The sequence below is a fragment of the Marmota monax genome, unplaced genomic scaffold, assembly GCF_021218885.2.
Source record: "Marmota monax isolate L192 unplaced genomic scaffold, Marmota_monax_Labrador192_F-V1.1 WCK01_AAM20220418_F8-fsc00274, whole genome shotgun sequence".
Lineage (NCBI taxonomy): Eukaryota > Metazoa > Chordata > Mammalia > Rodentia > Sciuridae > Marmota > Marmota monax.
In genome coordinates, this window is record NW_026694547.1 from 454996 (window position 1) to 475365 (window position 20370).

A 20370-nucleotide genomic window follows, 5' to 3' on the forward strand; every position below is an offset into this window, starting at 1 on the left:
GACAAAGCAATGAGGATCTTATCATGATTCCAGGAGGGAATGAATATAAACTTTATGGACCTTCAAAATGTAAAAAAAAAAAAAAAAAAAACTTATATATATATATATATATCAAAGGAAGAATTTGAAAGGGGGAAGAAGGAAAAGAAAGACGGAGAGAAAATAACATGAACAGCTGACAAAAGCAAAAGGTGGAAAAGAAGAGGGGAGGGAAGGGGTAGAAGAGCACCAGTCCTCAGCACTCACTAAAGCCAGTCCAGGGACACACCACTATTCTGGCAAATGCAGAGAGATTTAAATAGAAGGGAAATGATAATGCAGCAATTTAAGAGATGGGTAATGGAAAGACTGAGGATCATATCATGGAATTAAAACCTTATCTCACCAGAAGGAAGTAACCCAGTGAGCTACAAATGTGTGTGTGTGTGTGTGCGCGCACGCGCGCGTGCGTGCACATGCAATAGTAGAAGAATATTATTTTGAGATGTGGAGATTAACAAGCAGAGGAACTAAAAACAGAAGCCATTGAAGCAGCGGTGTGGTCCAAGGAGCAGGACTGGGAGATGGATCCGGTCGGGATGGCTAATTCGCTTTTATTACACACTCTTCTTTACTACTTGATTTTTCAAAAAACCATGTGCGACATTTTTGTTTTTTAAAGGACGATCTCCAAAACTCTGTAAGTATGTAAAGTAAGTATGCCTATTCACTGCTCTGGAAGTACTATTTGGTACATGAGGGCAACTCGGCAATATATATATTAAAAGAGAGGTAGACAATAGAAGGTAGAAGGTAATAAGTCATTTAATTCGAAGAATTCACTTTCAACAAATAATTAAGGATGGAGAAAAATATCATCAGAACTTCTCTATATTTGTATGTATATTTGTATGAAGGTCTATATTTGTATGTCATCTTTTGTCCCCATCCTTTTATAGAATGGATATAGATTTATCCATAGATAAGTCTGTCCATGGATATGAAAATATCCATACTGAGAAGGAGTGGGGGCAAAAGTCCATTTATTTAAAGACTCTAAAGGGGGTTATTTATGTAAATGGACTTTCATCTAAGTAACTAAAATGATGACCTTTATCCGACAGACAGTTAAGCTACTACAGATCTATCAGGTGCTAATGGGCAAGCTCCCAATCTACCCCTATGGACTGTAGACAGAGTAAAAAGAAAAGTTACAAATAGGTATATGCTGAGGAAAACCAAGTACAATGTATTGTCAAGGGGGCTGCCAGGGCCCCGGGGAAGGGGCGTTATGGTCTCAACTCTAACCTGTGTAGAGTTTCAGCTGAACAAGGTAAAACAAAAAGGTTCTGCTTGGGAGCAAGCACAGCAATGGGACTGTTGAACACCACGGAAGCAGGCACCTCAAGATGGCTAGGAGGGTGGATTTTATGTTGTATGTATTTTGGAATGATTTATAATTTTTTTTGAACATTTTAAAATAAAAAGTCAATATGCTTCAAAATAATGTAAACAGGAATATATTGTATACATATGACAAATTTATGAAAAAAATCAAATTACAAATGATATATCTTAATATTCCTAAGGTGAACCACATGACTACATTTGTACAAGGAGTTTTTTTTAAAGTGTTGGATCAATTTTAGATTCTGTTCAAATGGCACTTTTCCCCTAGTCCCCCAAATGGGAATTTTCTTGCTCGTTCTAAAAGTGTTAGGGTCTGTAAACAAGTCTGGATGGCGCCTGGCATTTTGCCAGAGGGAGTGGTTTGTGAAGTAATGCCAGCGAGCCATTAAGTGTGGAGATTCCTTATTGGTTGACTGCTGTATCTAATTTATGTTAATTAAGATAAGCTGTGTGGAATGTATATATACCCCTCCTGTCCTACAATAAATGGCTTCCACTCCTGCTGTATAAATGTACACAAGTTCCTCATCACCCGCCCCCCGGGTTATTTTGCTGCAGCCGGACTGCGGCAAAAAGTATTATTTTAAAATCTCGAATCCTACCAACTCTTCATTGTTCTCTGAATCCTTCTGACAATATGAATCTTTCCCAAAGAGGTTTTTCTGTCTGGGATTAATATTCCCTTCTCAAAAAAAAAAAAAAAAAAAAAAACTTAAACTTCAAATGTCCTGACTAAATCTTTAAATATAAGACTTCTTGTATCCTCCAAATAATTTATGCTCCTTTGGAATGGGGGGAAATATATATATATACATACATACATATACATATATATATATAGCAAACAAATATATATATCATAACATATAAATACATATATTATATATCGAGAGATAACCCCCTATAAGCATGCATTTTTAAGTGTCTTTCTGGTTTCTTAATCTCTCACAGTTTATGTTAACATGGAACAGGGCTGTGAAGAAGGGGTTTTCCCACGAGTTAGGAATAAAACTTTGATGGTCCTGGTGTTATCAGATCTCTGCAGTTGCTGTGAGCTGAAGGGTGTCCCCTCGAAAATTCCACACAATGAGAACCTCAGATTGGAGACAGGGGTATTAATTAAGTGGTCTTTAGGGTATACCCTAATCCAATATGACTGGTGTCCCTAGAAGAAGAGGACATTAGGACACACACATAGGAAGGCTGGGGGAGATCAGCAGAATATGCAGGGAGAAGGTACCACCTACAACCAAAGAGAGAGCCCTTGGAGAAGACCAACCCTGCCGACCTCTTGACCGTGGGCCCCAGAAGCATCAGAACCTACTGTGTATTGGTTAGCTCAGAACCTACTGTGTGTTGGTTAAGACTCCCTCATCTGGTCCTTTGATGGGGCAGCCCAAGCTGACTCATCGGGAGCATCTACTTCATTCTCCATTAACGCTCTCACTGTCACTGTGCTGAGGGCTTTGGAACCTTTGTGGTTTCAGGGGTTGTTTACCTTGAGACCATGGAGCCATAGAATAGTCGAAAGTGTCCATGCAGTCAAAAAAAAAATTAGCTCAAAAGGAATCAAAAACCTAGGAAATAGACCAGGGAAGCCACATAACTTCTAGAAAAAAATGTAGGATCAACATTCCAGCACACAGGCACAGGTGGTGACTTTCTCAATAGGACCCCCTAAAGCTCAGGAAATAATGCCAAGAGTTAATAAACGGGATGGCATCAAATTACAAAGCTTCTGCACAGGAAAGGAAAGCATTAGGAATGTAAAGGAAGAACCTACAGAATGGGAGAAAAATCCTTGCTAGCTACTCTTCTGACAGAAGATTACTATCTAGACTATATAAAGAAATTTTAAAAATTGAACACTAAAAAAAAATCAAATAATCCAATTAATAAATAGGCCAATGAATTCAACAGGCACTTCTCAAAAGAAGAAATACAATGGTCAACAAACATGGGAAAAAATTCAGGAATTTTTTTAACCAAGTCAAAAGTTAGGGAAATGAGCAGTTAGGGAAATGAAATCGAAACTACACTGAGATTTCATCTCACAACAGCAGAATGGCAGTCCTCAAAAGTACAAAGAATAATTGATGCTAGAGAGGATGTAGAGAAAAAGGAAAGCTTTTACACTGTTGGTGGTAGTGTAAATTAGTACAACCAGTGTGGAAACGGGTATGGAGGTTCCTCAGAAGAGGAGGCCTAGAAGCATCATATGATCCAGCTGTGCCACTCCTTAGCATTTATCCTGAAGAATTAAAGTCATCACACAACAGTGATCCCATGCATACCTATAGTTATAGCAGCACAATTCACAATAGCCAAATTATGGAACCAGCCTAGGTGTCCATCAACAGATAAGTAGATTAAAAAATAAATCTCTCTCTCTCTCTCTCTCTCTCTCTCTCTCTCTCTCTCTCTCTCTCTCTCTCCACACACACACACACACACACACTAGAGACCATCATGTTAAGCCAAAGAAGCCAAACTCAGTCAAGGCTCATATGTTTTCTCTCATATATGGAAACTAGAGATGAAAAAATAATAGAAAGATGGGGTCTCCAGAAAATCAAAGGGAGCTCAGTAAAGGAGATGGAGCAGGGAGTGGGAAATGGGGAGGGAGGGGAAGTGCTGGAGAATGACACTAGCCAGATTATATTGTTATTCTGCGTGCAAATATGAATCCCGCCATTATGTGCAACTATAATGCACCAAGTAAAACAAATGTGGAAAGAGGAAAAAAGTGTCAGTGCACTAACCACATTATCCCTCGGCTTGTGGTTTTGCTACCTTGTTTTTCAGAGCTCACAGTGCTATTCTGGTCGGTGACCAATAGAACAGCTGTAAACATATGAAAAATGTCCCTTTAATGAAAGGGATTGAATATCTCAGGTTGTTGCATTTTTGCATGTGCTGCAGATGGAACCCAGGGCTTTGTGCGTGCTAAGCAGGGACTCTACCACTGAGCTACATGTCCAGCTAGCACCCGAAGGTGAAGAAATTCCAAGCCCTCCTTCTGAGTATTTTCCCTGATATGTGTCATTGACAAAAGGTCCCCTGAGGTGGAACTTAAGTATAATTCTCTCTAATGTGTGAGGATGGACTCAATGACTTGCCAAGGTCTTTTTTTGGCCCGTGGCTCTGGGTACGGTTTTAAAAATAAACCTATGGTTAAGTCCAGCGGAAAGTGGCTTGTAAATATAGGTCTCCAAGGTACAAGTGACACTGAAAATGACAAAATATCTCAGTGCACAATTCCTGTATGACTTGCAAATTTTTGCCTTGGGAAGGAAGCAGTCTGGGATGCAGGTACAGGACTGTGGACACAATTCACTACCACAGAGGCGAAGACCACAAATGTAGACCGTCCACTCCCATCCTGTCCTTGGCATTGGGTAGAAGTACAAGAGATCCACACAATGTTACAGCTGTCCCTTGGTATCCACAGGGGATTGTTTCCAGGACCCCTCCCCATATCAAAATCCACACATGTTCAAGTCTCTTATATAAAATAAAATGTATAATTTCTGCATGCAACATAAGTACAACCTCCTGTATACTTTGAATCATTTCTCTGTTACTTAAAATAACTAATACAGTATAAATGCTACTTGACTAATTCTTCCACTGTATTGTTTAGGGAATACTGGTAAGAAAGAAAAATCAGACATACTTAGAACTGATGCGGTTTCTTTTTCAAATGTTGATTGGCAGTTGGCTGAACCTATGGATGCAATAAGCTGGCTGTATTTTGGTAAGGCTACTTACTATTCCCTGATTACTTCATGAGACAGCAGAGAAGCCCATGACTAAACAAAATGAATGCCAGCGCTTTGTGGTCCCCCTTCTAGTGTCCCCGCCTGTGCCCCAGAACCTCAAATGTACTCTGAATAAATGCGGTTCCCCTTCTTAAAACTGTGACCTGTCATGGTGCCTTGGAGACAAAAGGTGGACATTCCAGATCCTTCCACTCACTTCTAGTAATCCCTCCTTCTTTCTCAAGTGTAACTCAATCCCAAGATACTGTTAGAGGGATTTCTATCACAATAGTTTTGTCCCAAAAGTTTACTGGTAATATTCTATCCCCTTCTAATGCTGATGATGAAGCCTTGGATTAAACTAATTCTTTCAATTCTGCCTGTTCAGATATACAATTTTTCTCTTTATCTATAAAATTCTAGCATTTTACCAGGAAATATTGGTTTTTGAAACATTCACTAACTCCCCCTGACTTTTCAACTTTTCTTCTTTACTTTTATTTAACTACGATTTCTCTTCTATCTAGCTTCCTCTCCTCTGGGTCCTCTTGTGACTCATGTTAAGCCTCTTGAATCTGTCTTCCAAGATTCTTGTCTTTTCCCTCCAAGTATCTTTCTTCTGTGGAATAAATAATTTGCTTCCCTTGGTTTTCCAGAAGAGCAATTATGTTCCTAGCACTAATCATGTTTTTACCATATCTGGGGGGAAAAAAATTGTAATGTGGAAATAATGCTCTTAATTTTAAAAAGTCTTTTTTATTTATTTACTTTGCACTATAATTATACTTCCTAATGCATTTTAAAACTTCCCTTCCATCTCTTTGTTTGCTCCTGCTTCAACAGGAATGGTGCTCTCTAGTTGAGAAAGACCTCCTCTGAGCTGTGGTGCATCTCTGCCTAGTCACAATCAGTCCTTCTTCAGGAACCATACCAGTGAGGCCACAGGTGATGAGCAGTGGAGCAAGAGTTAGAACTGAACAGCTTATCATGGGCCGGTATGAAGGAGTGAGGTGAGGCACTAGAATATACTAGATGTAAATGCTAATCACTGCCTAATCATAAAGTGTAATTCAGACCTCAGATTGGATCCACTTTCAATCTCTTTTTGCCAACAGAATCAAATCGCTCCTTCCAGACAGCCTTGAGTCTTAAGGAAAGTAACATACAAGCATCTCAGTTCATACCAGTTGAAAGAGAGGAAGGAAGGAAGGAAGGAAGGAAGGAAGGAAGGAAGGGAGGGAGGGAGGGAGGGAAAGGACAGAGGGAGGGAGGGAAGGAGGGAGATAGGGAAGGAGGAAGGAGGGGTTGGGGGAGAAAAACACAAAGAGAAAAATACGGAGCCCAGCACTGTCCTTCATTTTTGGATATCCTATACAAAATCCTGGCCTCAGACACAAACTCAGACAAGTCTCTATCCCCCTAATGTCTCAAGTCTGCTTCTCTCTGGGTGGGGCCCATTCTTTGGAAGACTTCCTCTCACAGTCCTAAGATGATGCCCATAGCTCCACATAGAAAGCCTATCTGCTCAGGAGTCCCACATGCCCTGCCAGTATCTTCAACCACTACCCAGGAGGTAAAATTTGTTTTCATCCCCTTGAATCTGGGAAGGTCTCTGTGATAGCCTTATCAAACAAAATGTGTCAGAAATGAAAGACATCCCAGGTGAGGTTATAGAGAGGTCACCTAGCGGCCATGTTGTGAGGAAGCACAAGTCACACACAGTGGCCACATGTGAGTACGCAGCCAACAGCTCTACCTAAGGTCTAAACTGATAGCCAACAAGAAAGAACAGTGTAGAAGCATTTAAACAGAAGTCTCCACATTTCAACCATTGTAGCCCTTGTGGGTCCAATAAAAATGAGCTGTTCTTCATATACCCTAACCAAACACCAGATTCCTGAGGAAAATAAGTGTCATTGCTATTTGAGCCACTTGTTTTGGGGTGATTTGTTACATTGCATTATATAACCTAAACAGCCACCATTTCATCTGTTCACCATGCTGTTCCAGAGGTTGAACGAGGGGAATCAGGGACATGCACACTGACCACAGGTGATGAGCAGTGGAACAAGAGTTAGAACTGAACAGCTTCTCATGGGCCGGTGTTGAAGGAGTGAGGTGAGGCACTAGAATATACTAGATGTAAATGCTAATCACTGCCTAATCACAAAGTGTAATTCAGACCTCAGACTGAATCTACTTTCAATCTCACAGATCTCAGAATCCCCCAGATTTAATTTGTATTTTGTTGTGTAAATTTCCTGTTTCAAGGACTCAGTATTCCTCTTTGGTCTTAGGAGTGGCTTTGAGAAGGTGCTGGAACCATCTGCCTCTTTGGTACTTCAAAGACTGTCAGTGAGAGGTATAATGGGAAGAAACTGACATAATACAACAATTTCATTTCATAAAAATATACTTAGCGAAAGAAGACATTCTAAATGTTATGTCATTTCTCAGGTTGAGACTCAAAACATCTGGAGTTATCTCATTGAATGACATTAGATTTTATAAATTTTAGGCAAAAAAAAAAAAAAAAACACTCTAGGTGAATTCACTTAACTAGGTCAAGGAATTTTAGAAATGTGGTGTAATAGGATTAGCAGTCAGGAATCCTTGTTTCTCACTGGGCTATTTCCAAGTGGTTCACTCTGCAGTGAAGCTGTTTAGCTCCTGAGGGTCTAGTTCTGTTGACTGTTAAAGAAGAAAATTAAGCATAATGATCTTAAAAGATCGGCTAGTTCAGTTGTTCCTTGGAAGTTTAATGAATATTCATATGTAGATATCAATAACATGCTGTGCATCCAACCCCATCATTTCCCAGATGAAAAAACTGATGAGAACTTGAGAGATTAACAGACCAGAAAGAGATCAGGACCCAAGTAAAGAAGAATTCCTACCACCAGAACAATGTGCCATGGTAACACTCTGCCCATGGGAAATCCATCTGCATGTTTTCAATATATTGCACCTTCTGCTCCAAAGAGCACTGAAGAGCCTTTGTTATCAACCTCAGAAGCAAGAGAAATATAACGACAGTAGCTGGAAACAAATTAACTTGATGACCAAGAAGTCTGAAGGAAGAGTAGGCCTTGGTGGCACTAAGGACATCACTGGGACATGGTCCTGCTCCCTGCATGGCTCAGGTCTGCTTTCTTAGCGGGCCCCACTATTTGGCAGACTTCCTCTCATGGTCCTAAGATGGCTGCCTATGCTCCAGAATGAAAGCCTATTTGCTCAGGAATCCTAATAGAAGGAGATTCTCCTCCCAGCAGATCCAGAAAAGACCTACAACCAAGTATTACCAACTGTGGTAGGCAGAATAATGCCCCTAAAGATATCCACATTCTAATTTCCAGAACCTGTGACTATGACCACATTATATGACAAAAGGGATTTGCAGATTTGATGAAGGACCTTGAGATAAAAGAAATGCCCTGGATCATCCAGGTGAGTCCAATGTCACCAAGGAGCCTTAAAAGTAGAAACTAACGGCCCAGAGGGTGAGATGTGACTACAGAAGTAGTCAGATTGATAAAATGTGAGGAGGACTGAGCCCGCTGCTGCTGGCACTGAAGATAGAGCAAGAGGCCATGTGGACACTGGTCAGGCTCCAGAAGCCTGGAGAGCAAGGACTAGTTCCTCCTAGAGGCTCCAGAGAGGAACTCTGCCTTACTAACACCTTGACATTAACTCTGTGAAATGTCTGATCTAGCCTCCAGAACTGTGAGATAATGAATCATGAGATAATAAATCTATGTTAATTTAGAAGACACTAAGCTTACGGTAAACTGTTACATATTGCTAACAATATAGCTGTACCACATACACGTGCATATATATACTGCTGTAACACTTTACCACAAACTCAGCATCACACACACAAACATACTCACCCTGACTGATCTAATCTGGTTCACTCACTTTGCCTGAAACGATGGTTCATAAAATCCAAATAACGTGTGCATTAGTCCGCTTTCCATGACTAGAATGAAATGCCTGAGAAAATGCTTATTGAAAGGACTCCTTGTAAAGAGAAAAAAAGACTAATTTGGCTCCCTGTTTTTGAGGTTCCAGTCCACGCTTGGTCAACCTTGTGGTTTGAGGCCTATGACAAGTCATAGTGGGAATGTATGGCAGAACAAAACCACTCACCCCATGATCAGGAAGCAAAGAGAGAGGAAGGGGCCAAGCCCCCCCAACCCCCTTCAAAGACACACCTCTAATGACTTAATAACTTCTCAGGAGGCCCCACCTCCTATAGGTTCCTCAACCTCCCCGGAGCACCCACCCCGAGAACAAAGCTTTTAGGGGACTTCTGATGTCCTATCTACTACAATAGTACACCCCTAAATCTGAGGGTGTCACCAGTCTCACTTAGATGACATGGCCCAAGAGCTGGAAGAAAAGGTTCCTTGAAGCAAAGCAGAGGGCTATCCCCAGAGGAATGGGGAATGGAAAAACAACAAAACAAAAAACACAAATGGAACATGAGGGTCCACGGGTAGAGGGCAGTAAATAATAGGAGTGAGTTTTCCAGACAGTCTTTTGACAATTAACTGAGTACATCTTGCATATGCTACAGAGACTATATTTGTCAAGAGCCTCATGAAACTGACTGTGAATCCTTCAAAGCACAGATTGGCAGAAGGCAGGTAGAGACACATAGTTGTATAAACGTGTAGAGCTGGATAACGTAAATGCACTCACTGTTAATTCTTGCTTTCTGTATTCATGATGCTCTGGAATTTAGGATCTTATAGACCCAGGGTTAACTAATTCCTACAGGTAACAAACAACTCATGTGTCAGCATGCCTCGGATGTGCAAACCAACTAATCCAGAATCTATACCCTCTGCCAGTCCATCAGACGTCAACAGGGAATGCTATTCCTTTGCTCCAAACCCTACAGGGCAGGAATCAGATCTCTGGGGACCACACCTGAACCCCGCTGCAACTGTTCAAACTATTCAGTCACACGTCTGTACCACTGGCTTCCTAGCTTTACCCACACCTTCCTGTGCAATCTGCAATCAAGGCTCCCGCTCGCTGCTCCCCTCCCACTCTGCCTGCTCATCCCGGTTTCCCACGCAGCCATGCATGTTGTGCTGTGCCTCACGCTTTTAGTGGCTGTGAATATGATAAAAACTTCTTCCCCTTTTTCCTTCCTGACCATCATCTTCTCTTCTGAATCTTTCACCAGCTCAAAACAAGTTCTGGTGCATTAGTAGAACAGGAGATGACAGGTAGTACTCAAAAGGACAGTAAGCTGGGGCAGCTCAGGAAGTACCAAAGGAAAGTACCAGAAGTGTCAGGGAACCATCAGCAGTCCCTGGTGCCAACCCAAAGTATGAACAGCAAAGCAATCTTGAAATTTTGAGTAATGATAATAAGATAGTCTGTTGGCCCCGACCAGACCTGATGGCATAATGGACTCAGACCAGACAGAGGAGGGCAGTTCTATTCTAGGCCTTACGAAAGGGTCCTGCATTAGTCCACAAGGGTGGCAGAAACCGGGTGGCTCTTCTTGTGTCTTCATATCACCTTCCATCAGGTCATATCTGTTTCTGTGTCCAAATGTCTCCTGTCTATTGAGACACAGTCACGCGGTTTAGGATCCACCCTAATGACTTCGTCTTAACCTGATCTTCAGCAAAGACCCCATTTTCAAATGATGTACTATTCACAGGTATTGAGGGTTAGGCTTTCAACACCTTTTGAGGGGACACAACCCATAGCAGCTCCTGATCTATACCGGGTTCTTTTTCTTTAATTCACCCCCCTGCCCCTCATGCAACTTTCAGAGTAAAACTCAAAATGCCAAGATAAGGCCGTGGGCTTAAACTGTGGGGAAAGTGTCTGAGACAGTTGACATTCAGCCTAGGGTTGGTTCAACACTGCGGGATCCTGGTCAACACAGTCACTACCCTGGCCAGCAACTGAGGCGAGGGGAGTGGGGTTTCCTAGCCTCCTTGGCTCCTGAGAATAGTCAGTAGGGGACTCTAGCTGTGGACTACAGAGTCCCATCACAACTAACAGGGCAGGCAAGTAAAGGAAGGGAATAGGATATGGCCACTGTGTGCAGGGTTCCCCTTTTTGGCTGACCTGCATGTTTGTAGAATAGCAAAATTTCCATTCATAGGGATTCTGTGCCCACACACCATGGGCTAATACATAGCCAAAAGCTTACTACAACTTGGCATGAGATTTACTCCTTTTCTTTCTTCTAAGCGTGAGTAAATTCTGACATCTTAAAATATACCTCCAAGAGAACCTACTGGGTCCCTTGTGCAAGGAACACGGGTAGTAAAAGGAGATACAGAATCAGTGGCAATCCAGCCTGCTAACGGTGGCTGAGTGCATCTTAGTGACCCTATCCCCTTAAAAGCAGATCTTGTCTCAAATCACAAATAATCTTCAGCAAAGTCTGGTGATATCTACTGAATAAATCTACAAGTGGCCCCTGGAATGGATATAAACAAACATATAATATGAACAACTGAAGCAATTCAGCTTGTGGACAGATAAGTATACTGTTAGAGGAAACTCATTTCCTAAAAGTCACCTAGCTTCTAGCCATTGCAGATACCAGGACAGCTACAATGGGAAGTCCCTGTTTTCTCTATATAAGAATACAAATCCATTCTAATAAAAAAGGAAAATACTCCAAAAGCACATATTTGAAAGCAAGTATCTGTGACCATGAGAGAGACAGGCCAGGGTCATCTCGCCACTGCCTGGTTCCCCAGGGTCACGCATGCCTATGGATAGGGCATTGTTCAGACTGACTGAAATACAGACAGCCTTGAACAGCAGTTGGAAGGAACACCATGAGCTGGGCATTCACTCCATGGTGTATGTTTTTTTTTTTTTTTTGGTGGTGCTGGGGATTGAACCCAGGGCCTAGTGCATGCGAGGCAAGCACTCTACCAATTGAGCTATTTCCCCGGCACAATGTCAGGATTTTTGACAAACCATTCCCTCCTAACATTTTAATCTAAAATACATTCATCCCTTAGTATCTTCACGGAACTGCTTTCAGGATAGACACCAAACATCTGGATGCTCAAATTCTTTAAATGGTGTAGTATTTGGATAAAACCTACACATATCCTCCAGTTTACTTAAATTCAATCCTAGATTATTTATGATACTTAATATACAATAATATATAGATGTTATATAAACTATTGTTGCACTGTTTAGGAAATAATGACAAGAAAAAAGTCTGTATGTGTTCGGTACAGATGGATTTTTTTTTTCAATAGTTTGATCCAAGGTTAGTTGAAACCACAGTTATAGAACCACTAGATACAGAGGGCTGACAGATTCAAACTTAATATGTAATCCATCCTAAACTGTAGATTCTCCAAATCTTCCTCAGTAGGTCAGCAGTTAATGAACCCCCCCCGGGGGGCGGGGCAGGGGGAGTCTATTGAGGGTCCTACCAATGTAGAACCTAGTAAAAGGATAAACCTGCCTTTTCTGATGGGGCTGATACATAGTTAATTAAGTTCCTGAGTTCCCTGAGATGACTTTTGGTATACTGAGGTAGTTCATCCTTTGCTCCCTTAAAATGCCACAGTTTAACATTCCACACTTTGGTGGACTACAACTATCCTCTATTAGACCTCATCAGCCATGTGGGCCCCTGAAGGAAGGATGTTACCAAGTCCTCCCAGGAGAATAAGGCTGAAAGCTAGGACAGGGATGGGTTGCCAGGGACTTACAGACCTACAGTCTAGTTAGTGGTACATGGAACAAGGGTTCAAGGGGATGAGGCAAAGGTGTTTTTTTTTTTTTTTTTTTTTTTTTTTAAAAAAAAAAAAAAAAGAGAGAGAGAGAGAGAGAGGTAGAGAAAAGACAGTTTGCTTGGGAGGAAAAAAAGGCAGAAACTGTACCAGCAAAGTATTATCATGGGTAGGGTCTTCATTAGTTTAAAAAAAAAAAAATACTTTCATTAAGCTCTCCCTAAGCACAAGAGTGAAAGCTCAACATTCATTTAACTTTTGCAAACACCCTGAGGTCAGACTATTAATAACATCATTTTATTGATAGGGAAATTGAGGTTTTAGCAAGCTGACTTTACTTGCCCAAGGTCACAAAGCTTGGAGAAGCAGATTGGAAACCCAGTCTGACCTTAGAGGCTACTTTCATAGCTTCTGCATGATAATAGCTTTGCAAAGTTTAGAAATGCTGGCAATCCCTGAAGTGCCTTCTAAATAAAAACTTCTACAGTGGAAGAGAGTGAGGAAAGGTATGCAAAAATAAACTTCACCTACTTCACATTTGCCTAGGGCCAAATTTCAATATTTCTATATATAGTCTTACTCCTTTAAAAAAAAAATGCAGAAATTTATTGCTCTCAGGCAACCTGTAGAAGGGCGGAGAGGAAGAGCATTTGCCTCCCAAGCTCAATAGACTTGTTTCATCTGTCCTCAAATCACCAGATGTAGCCACCCCACAGCCACTATGGCAACTCCCATCCCCACAGCCAGAGCTGACTGGACAGAGGAGAATGTATGATTCACTCTTGGGATTTTAAAATAGGAAAGAAAAGTTAATTGCAGGTGGACCTATAAGAGCTAGTGGCTTTAGGCCATCTGCAGAGAAATCTGTAGGAAAAGAAGTGGGGGGGACTCAGAAAGACAGATAGACATGGGAGACAAGGCCCCTTAGCTATGCAGAGACCTTGGCTCCTGATGGTGGCTGATCTCCAATGCACAGGTGCCAGGCCACTGTTAGGACTCAGCATACTAAACATGCCTACTCTCCAGCAGCTTGAGGATTTGTGTGTGTGTGTCTTATTTTCCTTTTGCCACCCAAGGTCTTACTGGTGCTCCTCCACAAATGCAGCTATTTTATACACACAACCTGCCCCCAGGCATTTCAAAGTCTATGTCCACATTCTGTTATATGCTTATTTATACAAAAGCAACTTATATTTAGTGCCAGGGTGGCTCTAGATACTTCACCACACAACTGTGTCTCAAATCTTCCACATCAATAGATCACTTAATTGGGTTACTACAGACAAAGAGACCCCTAATTCTAGACAAATCTTAATAAACTTCCCAAGGAATTTAGAATTTGGAAAACTGGATATATTGCTTCCTCAATAAATAGTGTTAAAACAATGGCAGATCTATTTAGAAGCATTCTATTACTCAGACCACACAAAAATACGAATCGAGGGGACTAAATAACTAACTGCAAAAAAATAAATACATGCTAAAAAAAAAATCAAGGGAAAAATGTAGATAAAACATAAACTCATGGTGAAAAATGACTTCCCACCAGGTAACACTCCAATTTTGGAAATCATAGTGAAAAAGGATAGACTTCCTGACACAAATTACTTAAACTGTTACAGGAAAAAAATGACAATAAATGATAATGACAGATTAGAAGAAAATATTTGCGATGTACATAACAAAGGAATAATCTCTCATTGAAAAGGGTTCTGGTGCAGTTTACTAAGCACAGAGTGAAAAATTAAAGATCAACACTCAGCTATTTCCCTTTATCCACCCACTTTAAGCAACAAATTCTCCCTATATTCTCCTCTTCCTCTTTTGATACATTTAAATATGTGTACATGTATATATGTCATAGAGGTGCATTTTTTTTTAGTTTTACATAATTGGTTTTGTTCTCTCTGCATTAATTGTGACTTAATTTTTTCTACATGTCTTAGAGATCTTTCTTCTCATCTAGGATAGGTCTACCTCACTTCATCAGCTGTGTTAGTGACCATGGGCTGCATTGTCATTCATTTTACCCTTCTCCAAATGATAAATATGTGTTACTCAGCTTTTAGTGGGTGTAACACATACCTGAGATAAGTCAACTTAAAAAAAGGAAAGATCTTTTCGCTTTAGGTTCTGAAGGTTTCAGTTCATAGTTGCTGCGTCCCGTTGTTTTGGGCCTGTGCCAAGACAGTACATCGTGTCAGGAGCATGTGGTGGAGGATGATGATCACCTCATGGAAGCCAGGAAGCAAAAAGAGAGGGACAAGGGCTGCCTCCCAATATCCCCTTCCTGGACACACCCCCAACAACCTAACTTCCTCCCTCTAGGCCATACCTCCTAAAGATTCCATTACCTTACCACAGACTGATGGCCAAACATTTAACACATGGGTCTCTGGGAGACAGTTATTCAAACCACGACAGATATTTAAGTGGTTTCCAATGTGTCACTATCATAAAAGAAATACCCATCAACATCCTGTAAAATTATCTTTCTGCATTTGTGTCATAATATTGTCAAATAGAAGGTTGCAAAATTCTCTATACATATGACCCTAAATTGGTTTTAAAAGCAAGTACACGCATATATATACAGAAAAAAATCAAATTAGAATAAACATACCAAAATTATTACTAGTGGATACAAATTTATACCTGGATGGAGGGGCATGTTTTCTTAGACTTTTCTAAGAAAAGGTTTTCCAACACTTCTACAATGAACAATGCATTCTCATTTTCAGAAAAAATGAATTTCAAAATTAGTTAAATCCTGAACAACGGCACAAAAGCAACACTCGTGGATTATGACAATGAGCTTAATTACTTTGATGGCTTTCCCACTAACTAATTTCTGGGTTCTTAGCTGTGTTCTGGGGAGTTGATGTTACTAAACAGAGCTTTGGGTACAAACAGGATTCCAGTGTCCATTTTTACACCCATCATAAAAGTTAAGAACTGAACTCTAAGGAACCATCTTGTATTAGTGTGATCATTATCACAGGAAATCAAACTGCAGAAAGTGTGGCTGCTCCCTCATCCAGTCTGAGCCCCGGGATGATGAGGCTGCTGTCATCGGGCCAAGGGGTCCATGAAGGACCAGAATAAAGGCTAACTGCAGTACCTGGAAGGGATGCTGTAAGCATTCTGAAATCTATCTCCTAGGGAAGGGTCTTCCCTGATCCCAAAGGCAAATGATGTAACCAGGAAGTAGCTTATCAGGTAACAGTGTGATGGTCTTAAAAGCCATTATGTGGACATAATCAAGTGGACAAGGGGAGAGTGCTTGTGACTGTTCATTTTTTATGTTGGTATGTTTATTAATTAGAGTTGCCTTCTATGCTTCTAACTTCCATGTCCCCACACCACTCCTCTGGAAGTGTCTAGCCTCCCTGGTCCTTCCTGGGCTCCTCTTCCTAGCTGGGAAAGCAGCAGCCAATCATTATTGAGCTTGTGGATAATAAGGCAAGACCACGTTTGTAGTGTAGTAAGAAATATATCTGGCATCTGAGTGGCAGGCTGGGAAGATGTGGCTTCTGAATGACAGTTTTTGTGAAGAGCATTATCTCAGAGCATCATGCATCCAAAGTAGGAGAGGATGAAAAGCCCCCACTTGGGGACAGTAGAGGTAGAGGCCACTAGAGACAAGAGGAAAGTCGGCAAGGATTCCCTTTGGACCAAGCAGATAGGACCCAGGAGTTTTGAGAAGCTGGGCTCACTGAGCATCCCTCTGGGTGCCATCTTGAGGCAGGTCCCAGACTCCCTCCCACCAAGACTGCCATACTAGCTCCCAGGACATTATCCCTGCCGTCACTTCAACTCCCATTCAGGGATATGGCATGCTTTAGGGGAAAAGATCACGACAGATCAGACCACTATAACCAACAAACTGGATTTATGACAGGCCCCTGCATCTAAGCAGCTAACAGCACTTGTTTTCTTTGCACACTATGCCTGCAGAAGCTATTAGAGAATTCTGCCTCTTCTGTACCATCTCTGTCTGCACTGAGGCCATCTGGTCAGGGCTCCTTCAAGCCTGCTCACTACCACCAAGAACTGTAGCATCTGTTTCTAAATTCTGCCTCCCACCCTGCCCCTTGTTATTGGCAAGCCACAGGGCAGCCTGCCTTGGGGAGACCAGGCAGGGGGTGAGAAGTCCAGTCAGCAGGGACAGGATGAGCAGGGAACTGGGACTCACGGAAACAAAACTGGGACAAGAGGTAGGTTGGAAACCAGGCAAAGGAGGGGGTAGAGTCCTCCCGAGAGAGAAGGGAAAGAGAAAGGCAGCCTACAGAAAGCTCAGAGGGGATCACAAATTGGCAGGAAATGCAGGTGGCAAAACAGGTGTGTGGGAGAGCAGGTCGCAGCCATGAAACAAAAGCTGCCCTGATAACGGAGGAAACCCGAGTTGACGCTTGTGTTGTCTTCTCTCAGGGGACTTCATCCACAGTGGACTGGGTAACTGGGACCAACTCGCAGACAGGAAGGATGCAGGGTCAAGGCTCAGAACAATGACTGAGGCACCCTGCTCCTGCCTGGCTGGGCCCACACCCCTGTCCTTTCCACCCTTTCTCTCCCATTTTTTTCCTCTGCCACACTTTTCTCAATGAATGGCTTTTCTCACCTCCATTCTCTCAATGTTCATTCATTCTACTCTTTAATTCTTGTTTCATCCACCTCCTCCCCCTGTAAGTCCCAAACAAGGACCAGGTCATGGGCATTTTGTTTTATGTGTTGTCAGCCCTTCAATGCTTAATGCACCCCTAGGAACACTGATGATGTCTGAAAGCACTTTCCAGTGGAATAACATTCCTTACTCCTAGAATATCTTTCTCTGTGTATTACACACTTATTTTTTGCTTAATACAAATTCAGGGGCTTGGGGCGGAGGGGTGCTCAGTGGTAGACATTTGCCCATGTTGCAATGGGCCCATCCCCTGCACTGCAAAAAAAAAAAAAAATTTAAAAAACCCTATCTAACCTTGCACTCTATACTCATTACACCCTCTAAAAAGAAAAAAAAAAACACAGTGCATTAAACCAAACAGCTAGAAAAAAATGATGTACACGGCTATTTCTATAACCTATCATGTATACTTCTATATAAATATTTAAAAGATAATATAAGCAATAGAGATAATTCATCAGTGCTGTAGGTTATTCAAAAAGACTTAAAATAGCCAAGCATGGTGGTGCATGCTTATAATCCTAATGACTTCAGAGGCCGAGACAGAGGACAATCGCAAGTTTGAGGCTGGTCTCCACAATTTAGTGAGACCCTGTCACAAAAATAAAAAATAGAAAGGTCTAGAGATGTAGTTCAGTTGGCACAGTGTCCCCTGAGAAATGCATTTAAAAAAAAACAACAGAAAATAGAAAAAATTCTGGCAATATCAATCAAGAAAAACTGAGCAAAGGCACAAATGATAAATATTGTGAATGAAAAGTTTCTTTGTTTAAATTTATTGAAACATCAGTTACTCAAACTCCTAAAAAAAAAAAAATCTTCAAAAGTGAAGACTTACTCATGAAATAAATTCAATCAGAATTTAAAATCCATCCTGCACAATATCAGCCCTGCCTAATAAGACAGCCAGGTTCAGAGGGTCTTGCAGGGAAGCTACACACCCAGGCAAGGGTGTGCAAGCCATTGCAACTGTATTTCCTCCAACTGCAGCAGAGCACAGGTTAACAGGGCGGGTACCCTCTGAGAAATGTTTTGGGCGATTCATCATTCAGACATGCAAGTGTATACTTACACACACCCAGATGGGATAGCCTGTTCCACAACTAGGCTATGATGGGGGCTGGGGGTACAGCCACTGTTCCTAGGGCCACGATGAACACAACAGGAGATTCAATCAAGCACAAGAGAAAGCAATGAAATCAAGAGTCCTGATAAATTCAGCACCACATAAAAATAAAGGCATTGTGTTGTGTCCATCTATACCTAAAAACTAAATATTAAAAAAAAAAAAAAGAGAGAGAGAATCCTGATAAACACAAAAGGCACAAGGCTACTCTTGGAGCCACACGTCAAACTGTTTTACGATGAACAACTTTTTTTTTTTTTTTTTTGCTACTAGGGATTAAACTTCTTTTATAATAAGTAGAAATACACCTCAAAATCACAATAAGAAGTGCAGTATGGTAAATACATGAACCCGTACACAGTGCTATACAACTATCAGATACTCTGTCCTGCACATACCTGCACGGGCTACACCTTCATACAACTGGCAGCATGCCAGCCCACACCAGCGTCACCGCCAGCAAGGAATAAGGAAATTGGCTGTGACATCACTAGGCCATAGGAATTTTTTTACAGCTCCGGTATACTCCTATGTGACCACCACCATCACATATGGGATCTGTCATCCACCAAAATGTCTATGTGGCACATGGCTGTGCTCACTGACAGCCAGCAATGTACCAGACATTGGCCTAGGTCCTCAGGACTTGGCAGTGAACACAAACCCCTGCCCCACAGAGCTCGCAGGCCTGGTGTTCTCCTGACTCCTGTCCACAGATAAGAGGGCCCAGAGACTCCCACACCTCCCCCCCCTACAAGGAAGGCAAAGGATGCCCTAGGGGCCAATCAAACTGAGTAAGGTAACAGTAATGTGTATAAAATGGTGCTGTGCTTCTTGTCTTGTTGCCTGTTTTAAGTGACGTCCCATTAATCTATAAATAAAGGCAGAGAAAAGCACCTGGCTACACACAGTTTTGTGACTATGAAAGACTTCTGTGCCCCACCCACACCTTGTCCTTATCACCCAGCTCCGGTGGATCCTGGGCAATTCCCTTTATCTGTCTATACCTCCGTGTCCTCATCTGTAAAATGGAACTGGGGAAAAGATGCTCTCTGGGTTTTCCTGGCTGTAAAATGTGATCATTTTATATTTATACTTGAGCTCTTCGTAAGTCTTTGCACGTCAGTGACATTCAACTGTGGCAATGGTTACCAACTCCTCATCTAGCAGGCAAAAGTGAATCCGGTGCCCTTGAATGGGAGCATAAGCAAAATGTGAATGCTCTTTTATGGGCTATTTTCTCAGTCTTGAATAAAATGAGCATTTCAATGACAGACAAACTGAATCATCGCAGAATCACTCACTCAAACACTTCCTGGACAACTGTGTCCTGCTCAGTCAGCCAGCACTAAATGCCACTGGAAAAAAGAAAGCAAAGTTACAAATGAAAAAAATCCTATGTACCTTTTATAACATGTGGCATCATATTCATGGACCCAAAAGGAATCAATATTTTAGAGAGTCAATAATTCACAAAGACTTTTAACCTTACCATCAGAACCTTTTAGGGATTGGGTGTATGCAATTCTTAGTGATTAGCAAAAAAAAAAAAAAAAAGCAGGATACAATGAGGTCAGATATATCCAAGCCAAATAACAAACAAGGACCCAAGTCAGAAGACTAGGTTATTTGTCTAACGTCAGAAGCACATTACTCCCTTTT

The 20370-nt window shown here is 41.5% G+C and overlaps 1 protein-coding gene and 1 long non-coding RNA gene across 6 annotated transcripts in view; one reads left to right on the top strand and one right to left on the bottom strand.

Annotated features, from left to right (window-relative positions):
- The window catches only part of Arhgap44 (Rho GTPase activating protein 44), a 211469-nt gene that overhangs the window by 98804 nt on the left and 92295 nt on the right, over window positions 1-20370 (bottom strand). The gene's annotated exons all lie outside the window — the stretch shown is intronic.
- LOC131423263 (uncharacterized) lies at window positions 313-9102 on the top strand. Its single transcript, XR_009224588.1, has 4 exons — window positions 313-679; window positions 5994-6160; window positions 7161-7268; window positions 7972-9102. It is a non-coding gene; the product is annotated as an uncharacterized LOC131423263 (long non-coding RNA).